We start from the raw sequence: 11,515 nt of genomic DNA on the forward strand, positions 1-11,515 counted from the left end.
AGAAATGGGTAGTGATGGCCCCAACTCCTGTGAATTGGTTCTACGCTTTCTAATCACCGTCTGCCTGCCTGCCTGCCTAACTAGCTGTCTACTTATTTAAAACATTTTTACCCCGACTCTCTCCTCAAAAGCGACCCAAGGCGGTTTACAACATTGGAAGACAATAATTAAAGTTGGAAACAGTCAATACGCACCAGTGGCTGACATCATTAAAAGACAATATTTAAAGCTAAGAACCATCATAATAAAGAGGCAGCTGACATCATTAAAAGACAATATTAAAGCTAAGTATTTTTGCACAGCGGGAAAACAGGCCCCACCGGGCTCAAACACAGGGGGAGAGACTTCTTTCTTTACTCAACACCCAGAGCTGTTACCGTAGCTCCTAATGGGGGAGTGACAGGGTCCCATCCTGCCCTCAAAGCTGCCAAAGTCGTCATGAGAAGTTTTTAAACAGAGATATTTAGAGGGGTGCTCTGGTAGAGGATTCCTGCTCAGGACTGGGCGGGGGGTCATTCCCAACCTACAGTTAAGGGGCCCTGCGTTTTGATAACCATTTCACCTTCCCCCTTTCTATGTCTCGGCCTGATCCTCTACTGTCTACTCTGCTATCGATACTGAACCACCAGGCAGTGTATCCCTCTCCAAGTTCAAGGCAACGAGTTCAAGGGACTTGCTCCCAGACCTTGAAAGAGCACCTGATGCTCCCCAAAGGTTACTGGGTCAATAAACCGATAATTAGATTACACCCCTCCATGGCTGCTTTTTCCTCCCATCCAGTGGCAGCCACGACATAGCGAAACCATTTTTTTTCAAGCTAAGTAAATCCCCAGGTATATTTGCTATGGTTCCTCTGCTCGTTTCACCCTTTTCAGAGGGAGGAGGAGGAGGAGGAGGAGGAGGAGGAGGAGGAGGAGAAGAAGAAGAAGAAGAAAAAGAAGAAGAAGAAGAAGAAGAAGAAGAAGAAGAAGAAGAAGAAGAAGAGAGAAGGGGGCGGTTCAGCTCAGTTCTTAGGACCCTCTGGGTGAGACGGATGCCTTCTTTGAAGCTGGAAAGCAGGAGAATCCATAAGAGCTAATATCATTTACCTCGGATCGATCGGCCTCAGGCACTTGCTGGTTCAGCAGCTCCAACCGGCCTGCACAGTGCTTAACCTCCCGCTAATTAGATTTGCAGTTCGTTGTGGGTTTTTTCCCCTCCCTTTCAAGTGGGGGGGGGAAGGGCCTGGAAGAAGCCCCCAAGGGGCTTTCAGAAAATGATGCAGGCAGCGGAGGGGGTGGCAGCTCTGAAGTCAGACAGGGAGGAAGCTGACACCGTGTTTTGGGCTGAACTTTACGCCGGAGCTCTCCAGGGTGCTAAATGAGTTTAGCACCTTGGAGAGTTCCTTTAACAGTCAAAATTGGTGGCCCATAGTAGCCCACATCAGATCCCATCTATTATTCCCTTCTTATGCCCCACTCCTTCCCTGTTCCTTTGTGACAGATCAAGAGCCTACGAGGGTGGTTGCCTTCTCTCAAACTTTTGCTTCACCTTGAACTTCCTTGGTGGAGGGGGACCTTCTGCCCTGGGCGGATCCCTCTGCTCCAATCCCTTCACTCAGCCCAGCGATTCCAGTCTCTCTGGGACAAGAAATCTGCTCGGGGTTTTTTGTCCGAACTCTACAGATTCTCTCTACGGTGCCGAACTTATTTTGGGAAGAAAGTCCGGCACCTTGTAGAGCTCTTATAGATGTCAAATTAAAGCCCCGACAGCTTTGCCACCTGTAGAAGAACTCATCAAAAACCCTGGCCTCTGGAGTCTTCCGGTCGCACGCCAGAAGCGACGTTCGAACAGGGCAGCCGGTGAGCAGCGCCCTGGCTCCTGTCTGCTCCCTTCCATCTTCGCAACCCTCCAAATCCACCTGGACAGGCAAAGGCACGAAGCCAGATCCAGACAATCTCCTGTGCCTTGTCGCTGGCTAATTACACCCTTTTCCTGATCCCTTGATGCTGATGCGAAGTGCCACCTCTGGCATCGGAGCGTGGCGCCAGCCACGATTAGTCCTAAACACCCACGACAGGCAGCACCTGTTCTCCGAACCACCTGCCCGCGGAAGCCGCACGCCAGGCTTGGTGATGGATGCCGGAGGAGTGGTGCTAAAGCCCCACCTTCCCCCTGGGGAAGCCCCCTCGCCCACCTGCCTTCCACCGGCACGGGCGTTCCAGGGTCCAGTGCTCGAGAAGTTACTCTGATAGACAGTTTTCATTCTGTACTTCCCCAGCCAGCATGGTTTCTGGGGTTTTTCACTCCCCCAAAGTAGCTCGGGGGGGGGTCACATTCCATGTTTCTATCCATAGCCAGCAGTTCTGTAGAAGTGGTTTAGGGCAGTGGTCCCCAACCTTGGGCCTCCAGATGTTTTTGGACTTCATCTCCCAGAAATCCTGGCCAGCAGGGGTGGTGGTGAAGGCTTCTGGGAGTTGTAGTCCAAGAACATCTGGAGGCCCAAGTTTGAGGACCACTGGTTTAGGGTCTCTGGCTGTGGAGCCAGAGGTTGGAAGTTCAGTTCCTCATTGTTACTTCTTGAAGGGCCTGGACTCAATGATCTATAGTCTATTCTATGGGGTCCCTTCCAGCTCTGCAGTTCTGAGATGAAGATGATGATGATCCATGGAGCTTGCCTCTGAAGCTTGTTTTGCCAAGACTAGGGTTTGGACTGTTCCATTTCTGAAGGAACTTTTTTTTTTATTATTATTATTATTATTATTATTATTATTATTATTAGTAGTAGTAGTAGTAGTAGTAGTCGTCGTCGTCGTCGTCGTCGTCGTCGTCGTCGTCGTCGTCGTCGTCGTCGTCGTAGTAAAAAACAACAGGCACAGTCAATCAAGATTAGAAAAACATTGACTGGTATATAACAGATACAAGTTTTAATCAAAAACTTAAGTATCTATTAAATATCGGCACTGTATGTATGCTGGTCCTCTTATTTCTATTTTTTGATGGTGCAATTTCTGAGATCTGTAACTGCTTGTAGTACTGTGTGTAGTTTCTTGATATTGTTCCCAAAGCCCCGATGACTAAGGGGACCACCGAAGGGTGTTTCATCCACAAGAGAGATGTTTCAGTGGCCAGGTCTCTGTACTTTTTCCAATTCTTTATCATCAACCCTGGCATCCCCTGGAATGGCAATGATCCAGACATATCTTTGTTCTATTAATACTAGGTCTGGTGTGTTATGTTCAAGGTGTCTGTCCGTTTGAATCCAGAAATCCCACAAGATCATGACTTCCTCATTTTCTGACACCTTCTCTACCTGATGTTCCCATGGGTTTTTGGAGGCTGGCAAGTTATATTTTTTGCATTATGACCAGTGCACTCATTTTGCCACTCCATCATGTCTAACTTTGTAATTTGTTCGTGCAGTCTTTGGACATTCACAGACAAGGTGTGACATAGTTTCATCTTTTTCTTAGGACAGTTGACATTTGCTATTAGCACAGATTCCTTGGATCTTAGCTTTCATTGGTTTGGAGTGTTTGTTCTTGTGCAGCAAAAATCAAGCCTTCGGTTTCGTTCTTAAGGGTTCCCAGTTTTAGCCATGCCCATGTTAAATTATGATCATGCTTTCCACCAATATTTCTCAGGTGTCCATGTAGTGGTTTATTTTTTCAGGTGTTTAATTTATTTTCAAATTGTTGTTTCTTCTATTGAGCCTTTGTTTCTGTTGTTTTCAAAATATTCTCCATTTTCACTGCCTTAAGTAATTTTTCTTTGCTTGTACTGATATAATCATTTAGGCTTCTTTTTTCCTCCTTTTGCTACCTGCTGTATTTGCAGTAATCCATGGCCTCTGATTTTAAGTGGTAAATATAACCTGTCCACATCAGGTTTTGGATGTGGTGCATGATGCATGTTGATTAATTTCCGTGTTTTTGATCCAATTCTTCTACATTCATTTTGGATCCGATCCATTATTCCCTGCTGGGTATCTAATTACTGGAACTGCCCATTTATTGATGGCTTATTATTATGGTTTATTATGATTGAATACGGTTTGTTGTTGCTGCTTTTGTTGCACGTTATTTGTGCTTGCCATTGTCATTAGCAGTAACTAGAAAAGTACAGCAAAACACTTTCTGGTTCCCTCTAGTGACCAGTTCTGATATTGCACCTGGAAGATATTTATGGAAATACAGTAGGACTCCCGAATCTGTGGGATCAGTAACCCTAGTTTCATTGAGTCAGTTTGTCACAGCCCTATATACAACACACAAAGGCACCCAATTATTGTCACTGTCCCACCCCTTTCTGTGTTGTATACTGTATATCAATGGTTCCTAACTTTGGGTCCCCAGATGTTTTTATGACCACTCTCAGAAACACTGGCCAGCACAGCTAGGAGTGAAGGCTTCTGGATGTTTTAGCCCAAGAACATATGGGGTCCCAAGGTTGGTATCCACTGGTATATGGGGTTGCCTCGTATCCACAGCTTCAGGCATCCACAGTCGATTAGGGAACGGATCCCCGTAGATACGGTGGTCCTGCTGTCAAAAAGATGAAACTAAAGCCCCACCAGCTGAGACCTGCCCCTAGATTCCAGGCTTCCTGTATCGCTGGCGTTCTTTATGAGTCGTCCTTTGTATGGAGGCCCCCTAAGATCCTTTCCGTTCTGGCCCTCAAATTATATTCCTGCAGCAGGCAGATAATAGAACCACTCTACCATGAATCTCAAGAGTAACCTGTGATTTCCAAGGAGCTGCTCCATGGGCTTGGAGCAAAAGCCAGGGTGCTCCTGAGCATGTCTAAAATGCCTTTCCTGAATAATAAAAACCCAAGTCTAAGATTGGCGGGGGGGGCAGCTACTTGCGTGAGGTTTTAAGGTCAAAGTCTTTTACTCCTTTGGGGCCAAACCTTGAGACTTGATCATGCTTACGAGGCTCAGATCCGTCACGCTGGAAGCGAGTCACAGGGCGTCTCGGCTCTTCTCCAGCTCCCCTCACCAGCCCTGGCTTGCCCTCTTGAGAAGCATCTCTGCAGCGTTTCCCGGGAAAGCAGGCTTTTATTTCTCCAGCCTCAATGAAGTCTTTAGCCACCTGCTCTGCTCGGCAGCCCAGCTATACAGATCTATTTCCAGATGCCAATTAGCGATCTATTGATCGGCTGCTGAATGCTCGCGCGCCACGGACCTTGGGACGCAGCAAGCGGGAAGGAGGACTCGCCATTTCCACTTCGCCGTCATCTGTTTATCACACACAATGCTCTTTAAAAAGAACATTAACGTGCATCAAGGAAACATCAAGGACTTGAAAAAGGTTTCTCTTTTTCCAGTAGATGCTTGTTCTTGAGGGGGTTCTCCTCATTCCGAGCCTGAGCCTATTTCAGAGGAAGGAAAGGCCTGCCTGTTCTTTGCCTTGTTCAGTCTTCTAGCTTCCCATGAGATTTAAGGCCGCTAACTTTAAGGACTCAGAAGGGCAGGAAGGAAGGAATTAGAGAAGTTAATCAAGTGTAAGGATTTCTCACTGGAAACCGAGACCAAGATCACCCGCCCTCTTGTCTTTCTGATCACCATGGACAGGTGTGAAAGCTGGACAGTGAAGGAAGCGGTCGGGGAAAAAATATGATTTGTTCAAACGATGGTGCTGGAGGAGAGCTTTGGAGATACCAGAAAGATGAGCAAGTGAGTCTTAGATCAAATCGAGCCTGAATTGTCTCTGGAGGCAAAAATGTTGAAACTGAGGCTATCCTACTTTGGGCACAATGTGAGAAGGTGCAATTCCCTGCCCCCCCAAAAAAAAGCCATCAGAAGACAGCAGGAGAAGAGGAAGAGCAAATGTGTGATGGACTGGCTCCCTATAGGAAGCCACAAGCTTGGATTTTGCAAGAGCTGAGCAGGGCTGTCAAGGAAGGGTCATTTTGGAGAGCTGCCACCATAAGTCGGAGGGGACCTGACAGCACCTGACAACCACAACAAAATTTAAAGGAATTTTAACCCAGCTGAAACATGGTGGAAAAGCATGAAGGACAGCTAAAACTGTTTATTTCTGAACCTGGGAGCATGAAATGGAAATGTTAATAATGCTACTGTTTGCCATCAGAGAAATCCAATTTTTGGACTGCACTGGCCAGAATTTCCTAGCAGGAAGCTTCTGGGAGTTGCAGTAAGAAAAAGAAAAAGAGAAAGAAGAAGCGGAATATCTCCCAAGTTTCTCCTGTGGTCAGAGCTCAGAGACTCAGGAGTGTCTCTGAGTCCCCCAGAGTTCAGGGAGAGCCCCCCTTTCCAGCTGTTTTCTTTTCCTTTCTTTTGTCTGTTGGAAGCAGTCAGCTGGTTGTTTGGCTTTGCTGTTTGTTATCTGTTTCCAACTGTAAGTAATGAAACATTTTTGTCCCTTCTGCTACTAATGACTCGGAGTGACTTTTTGAGACTGTAAGTGCCAGTTGATGACCGAAAAAAAAGGGATGGATTAATTTGGTGAAACGTGAAGCTAATTCAATTGTTGGTGCTTGACGTACCCGCTCATGAGGAAAGGGTAAACTATCTGAAGAACCTGAACCTGTTCTCCTCTTCCGGTCTCTGTACTTCTACTGTGTATCGAAAGGAGAATTTTAACCAGAAGTTCAGAACTCGGCAACAAGATTTCCCATGTTTGCGTGGACCTTCCACAAACCCTGTTACGAATGACTCTTATTTTCTGTCAACCCACAGGGCTAGCTAAATCTCTCTCCTTTAGTGCCTCGGGACCACCTTCTGTTTACAACACGTGCAAGCATTCGTGGGGAGGGGGAATCCTTCAGAACAGCCCCCCCACCCCAGTGTTTGCAGGACGGCCTCAGGAACCGCCGTGGACACTCACCAAAGCAGTGGAACCGCTCAGCGCATGGATTTGCTTGAGAAGGAGAGCGCCTTCCTCCGTTCTCCGAAGGGCCTCAAGCTATTTTCCCCTCAGATTACATAGACTCACTCCTGGCCTGCTTTTGATGCGCAGCACTATCCCATCGTGCGCTTCGGGGAAGCAACAGCGCAGATGCCACCACAACGTGTCCCCCTTTCTCCCCGCCAACGAGTCGACCAGCTCGGATTAAATCGGCTTCCATCCGGCACGTCTTCCTTTCCCGTTTGCAGCTTCAGTGGGGAGCTATGGGGAGGGCTGTGATTTAGCCAGTGTGGCTGCCGAGACTAGCTCGGGGGGCCGCGGTGTCGCAGCGACAAGCGGGTTTACAAAAGCACTAATCAATGGCTAATGACGGAGCCGACAAGAACTCCACGGGGAAGTATTTGGTGAGAAACATCGTCTCCCGCAGATGCTGATGCTGCTTGCGCTTTCTCTCCTCCCCCCCCCCCCCCCATAATCTCCCTCTTGATTTCTCTTCCCTCCCTCAAACATTCTCTTCTGGTTCTGATCTAATTTTTCTTTAAGAAAAAAAAAAAGCAACAATCGGGGCTTCTATGCAGGCTTGGAAAGGTAGGAGTGAAGTAAATGTGGATTAGCGCTGGTGATACGGCGCTGGATGGACTGAAGGCTTCACCGGTCGTAAAGTCCTAAATTGCTGTGGGAAAAAAAAAACAAAGAGGAAACCTTTGTCAGAATCAGAAGGACTGGGATTTTTTTTTTAAAAAAAACCCCTCTCCTCTGTCATAATATGCCATAACGTGACATGGAAGAAAAATTATCTCGAGAGAAAGCGTTTCCAGACGGGTGACTGCTGCGTTCAGGTGGATCAAAAATTCACTAACCACCTCAGTCTGAATGGCCTAATTCTGTTCCAAAGTGGAGCAAATTTTGAAATCCATTTATGTTCAGAGTTTCATCCTGCCAGATTTAAAAAAGGGAGAGAAAAAAACGTTCAACTTGAAAAGAGGCCTAACCATCCAAGCTCTGTTTGGCTTTTATCGTTTCTTCAAATTTCACTTCTGTCCGTGCAACACTACCAAAGGTATAGAGCCAGCGTTTGCCCGCAGACAATCCTCCGTGGTCACGTGGCCAGTGTGACTAGACATGGAACGCCGTTTACCTTCCCACTGAGGTGCTGCCTATTTATCTACCTATTTATCTACTCACATTTTTATATTTTTACATGCTTTCGAACCGCTAGGTTGACAGGAGCTGGGACAAGCAACGGGGGCTCACTCCGTCACGTGGATTTGACCTTACGACTGCAGGTCTTCTGACCTTGCAGCACAGAGGCTTCAGTGGTTTAACCTGCAGCGCCACCATGTCCCATAAGTGGGGGAGCGCTCCTTAAATACTTTGCTTCCCTCAAAAGCCTTAGGAGGGTCACCGTAAGCCATTTCTACCTTGATGCCACGACAAAGTCATTTTGAGAAGGAGGGGGAGGGCTTCTCCCACAAGATCCATGGGGATGCTTCCAAGCCAAAAGAAGTTTTGATGAGACGAGACCACCAGGTACGACATGGAGAGACCACCAGGCTGCCCAGGGCTCTTGATCCCAATTATTAAAAGGGACTCTGACCTCAGGAGAGAAAAACGCCTCTTAAAAAGGCATCAAATTACCTGTTTAGGAGATGTCATTGAGATGGTCGGCATGACCGAGCATCTTCCCCCCCCCCACATTTCTCACCTTTCCGTTTTGAGAGGGTCTCTCTCATTATTTGTCACTCTCTCCATCTAACATGATTCTCTCTCTGGAAATGCTCTCTTCCTCTTTCCATCTTCCTGTAATCACCGCATGGGAATGCAGTCCAGAATGATGGCAATGTTGTTGATGGATCTCACCCCACCTGGTCGAGCCGTTGCCGCCTCCAGGAGTGGGTCTTTGGCAAAGTTAATGGCTCTTCGTGGCCTCTTTGAAACCAAGCTTGCCCAGGGATACTTTCCATTACAAAAATGATTAACAATGATAGATGGATGGAGAGAGAGAGCAAGACTGGGAAATTTCACTCCTATGCCCAGCAAATACCATGAGAACAGTAGTAAAGGACAATCATCCTTGCTCATCAAAAAGTCCTGGTGCTTTGTTCCCATGAGCCCAGATTCCACTACCACACTGGTTGCATTATAGGGAGGTGAACAAGAAAGACTTAATGTTTCGTGTTTCTCTGGCATTTCTTTCATTCCAGGAGTTCCTTGGGTCTGAATGAATCAGGCCACCATTTATTTATTTATTTATTTATTTATTTATTTATTTATTTATTTATTTATTTATTTATTTATTTATTTATTTATTTATTTATTTATTTATTTATTTATTCATTTATTTTATTTTATTTTATTTTATTTTATTTTATTTTATTTTATTTTATTTTATTTTATTTTATTTATACCCCGCCTATCTGTTCATTTTGACCACTCTAGGCAGCATGGCTAATCTAACATGGCTAATCCTGTTTGTTCCCTTTTCATCTAAATTATTCCCACTTGCCATCATTTCAGGTTTGTTTTCCTGGGTTTTCTTGAACTATTAGCTGATTGCTGTTCTATTTGTGTATATGTGTGGTTAATTTTTTTAAAAAAAAACATCATTTGTGATTTATTTCATGTTTATGTGAGTTTGGATATAAACCACCCAGAGTCATGCGCAGCATAATACAGAATCATAGAATAATGAAGTTGGAAGGGGCCTAGAAGGGCATCAAGTCCAACCTCCTGCTCAGTGCAGTTGTCCAATTTTCTCTTGTAACACCTCCAGCATTGGAGCGCACAACACCTCCCAAGGTCATTGATTCCATTGTTGTACTGCTCTAACAGTTAAGAAGTTTTTCAGTCTACAAGTGTAACAAAGGAACGAATGAACGAATGAACGAACGAACGAACGAACAGCATTGCATCAAAGGAGGCTTGTGTTTGGGCTTTAGATTTTGCAGTTGCAGTATAAGAGCAGGAAAAACTTTCTTCGGCGCTGAGCTGGAGGAGAGAGATTTACCTGTGTCTCAATAAGCAGGTAAGCCTTCCCCTCTCTGGCGGGCGCTTCCTGCCGAGAGAAGACTTAAGTATTTGATTTGGGTACAAGTGACAGATAAGGTAGAACAGGCAGCCAGATGTAAGAGCTGCCATCTCTTGAGGATTTCAGAGCAAATCAGCTTGCCAGCCTGGAGGATGATGTCTCGGGCCCCGCTAGCAGCATGTTCAGATTTTGCGAGACAGACACAATTTATTTGGCCCGCAAATATTGTTTCTTCCTCTTTATTCAATGAAGGTGCCGAATGTTTTATGAGCTCGAGTATTAACTCGGTGGCTGAGGCTGGGGGGGGGGGGGAGAGGCAGGCGTCGTCACCTGGGGAGGCAGGCGGTTGAACTGATAAGACGGGCAGAGCGCAGTGTGCGCATCGCGGGCCACGGCTGCAGGTATTTTGTGCGGCTTTCGAAGATTGCATTAAAATGCAAATTTCCCCCAGCCTGCTGGGAGCAGATAGTAAAAAGCACTAAACAGGCAGGAGGCATCGCGTTGCGCAGGAGGCGAGGCGGGCCGGCGACAGAGCACGGGGGCACTTTTTAATTATTTTCCTCGCCGCCTTTTTAAATGAGATTGGGCATGTTTTCTCTGACAAGCAGTGGCAACAAATAAACAACGCCGGAGTCCACCGCACAAAGGCTGGGTGGGAAGAGAGAAGGGAAGCCAGCCAAAGGGCTTCTCTTTCACCCCCACATTAGGTCCAAAAACGAGATTTCAAGATGGTCCTTCTTGGCCTGGAGCTCCTGTCTAATTTCCCCGAGCACTGAGCTGTGCAGTACTCCCTGGTCAGGTTGTTCTGTAGGGTTCTGTTTGGAAACAGCTCAAGGAGAGAACACTGTGGTGATCAATGAAAGTCCGCTAAGATTTTGGAAGAAGACAACCATCACCCCAAAGAACTGTGGTCTACTCCTCCCGTTCCACATGGGAATCCGCTAGGTTGCAGGTCCGAACCACCTGTCAGCTCTTCCCATGGGGGCCTATGAACCCCTAACTCAGAGCTTGAAAAAATGATGTTGCTAATTAGGGGCAATACATCAGGAAGTTCAGTGCATATCCTTTTGGTGTGAACAATAGCCATGGTTCCTTTGCCATCAAATATATACTATTTTAATCATCTGAACCTTTGTCACCCAGTCAGACCCAATGCAATGGCATTGATGCCTTCTTATTGTCTGTCCAAGATCTAGTTGTACACCTGATGGCCGAGGAGAACCATTGGCCGCTTCGAACTGTTACCAGTGGCTTTAAACTACCAACAGTTTTGGGCTTCCCCCCAGAGACGCAGCTACCTGAAGAAGTGTGCATGGGCCCATGAAAACTTCTGAAAAAATAAAATTGTCTTCTAGGTGCAACATGGTTATTTCTGGTAACTCAGAGTTTGTTTTTCAGTCTTGCATCTCACAACGTGTCTTTAGTCCATGGGGTGCTTTCCTTTCCTCGAACACTGTCCAGAATGTTCCTCTTTCTTTGGTTGTCCGCGACACTCATTCTTTTAATTTGGTCCTTATTAGGGACTCAACCCTACCTTGTCTGAAGACATCTGAATCTAAGAGTCTAGTGGTAACATGGAGGTTCTCTTAGATGTTAGGGTTAGGGTTAGAGCTACCAGTGGTGCCATCTGAGGGGA

General features: G+C 46.3%; 1 long non-coding RNA gene across 1 annotated transcript in view; it reads left to right on the forward strand.

Annotated features, from left to right (window-relative positions):
• Positions 1-11,515, forward strand: part of LOC140701734 (uncharacterized) — a 34,289-nt gene that overhangs the window by 2,910 nt on the left and 19,864 nt on the right. The gene's annotated exons all lie outside the window — the stretch shown is intronic.

This window comes from Pogona vitticeps, chromosome 7 (genome assembly GCF_051106095.1).
Source record: "Pogona vitticeps strain Pit_001003342236 chromosome 7, PviZW2.1, whole genome shotgun sequence".
NCBI lineage: Eukaryota > Metazoa > Chordata > Lepidosauria > Squamata > Agamidae > Pogona > Pogona vitticeps.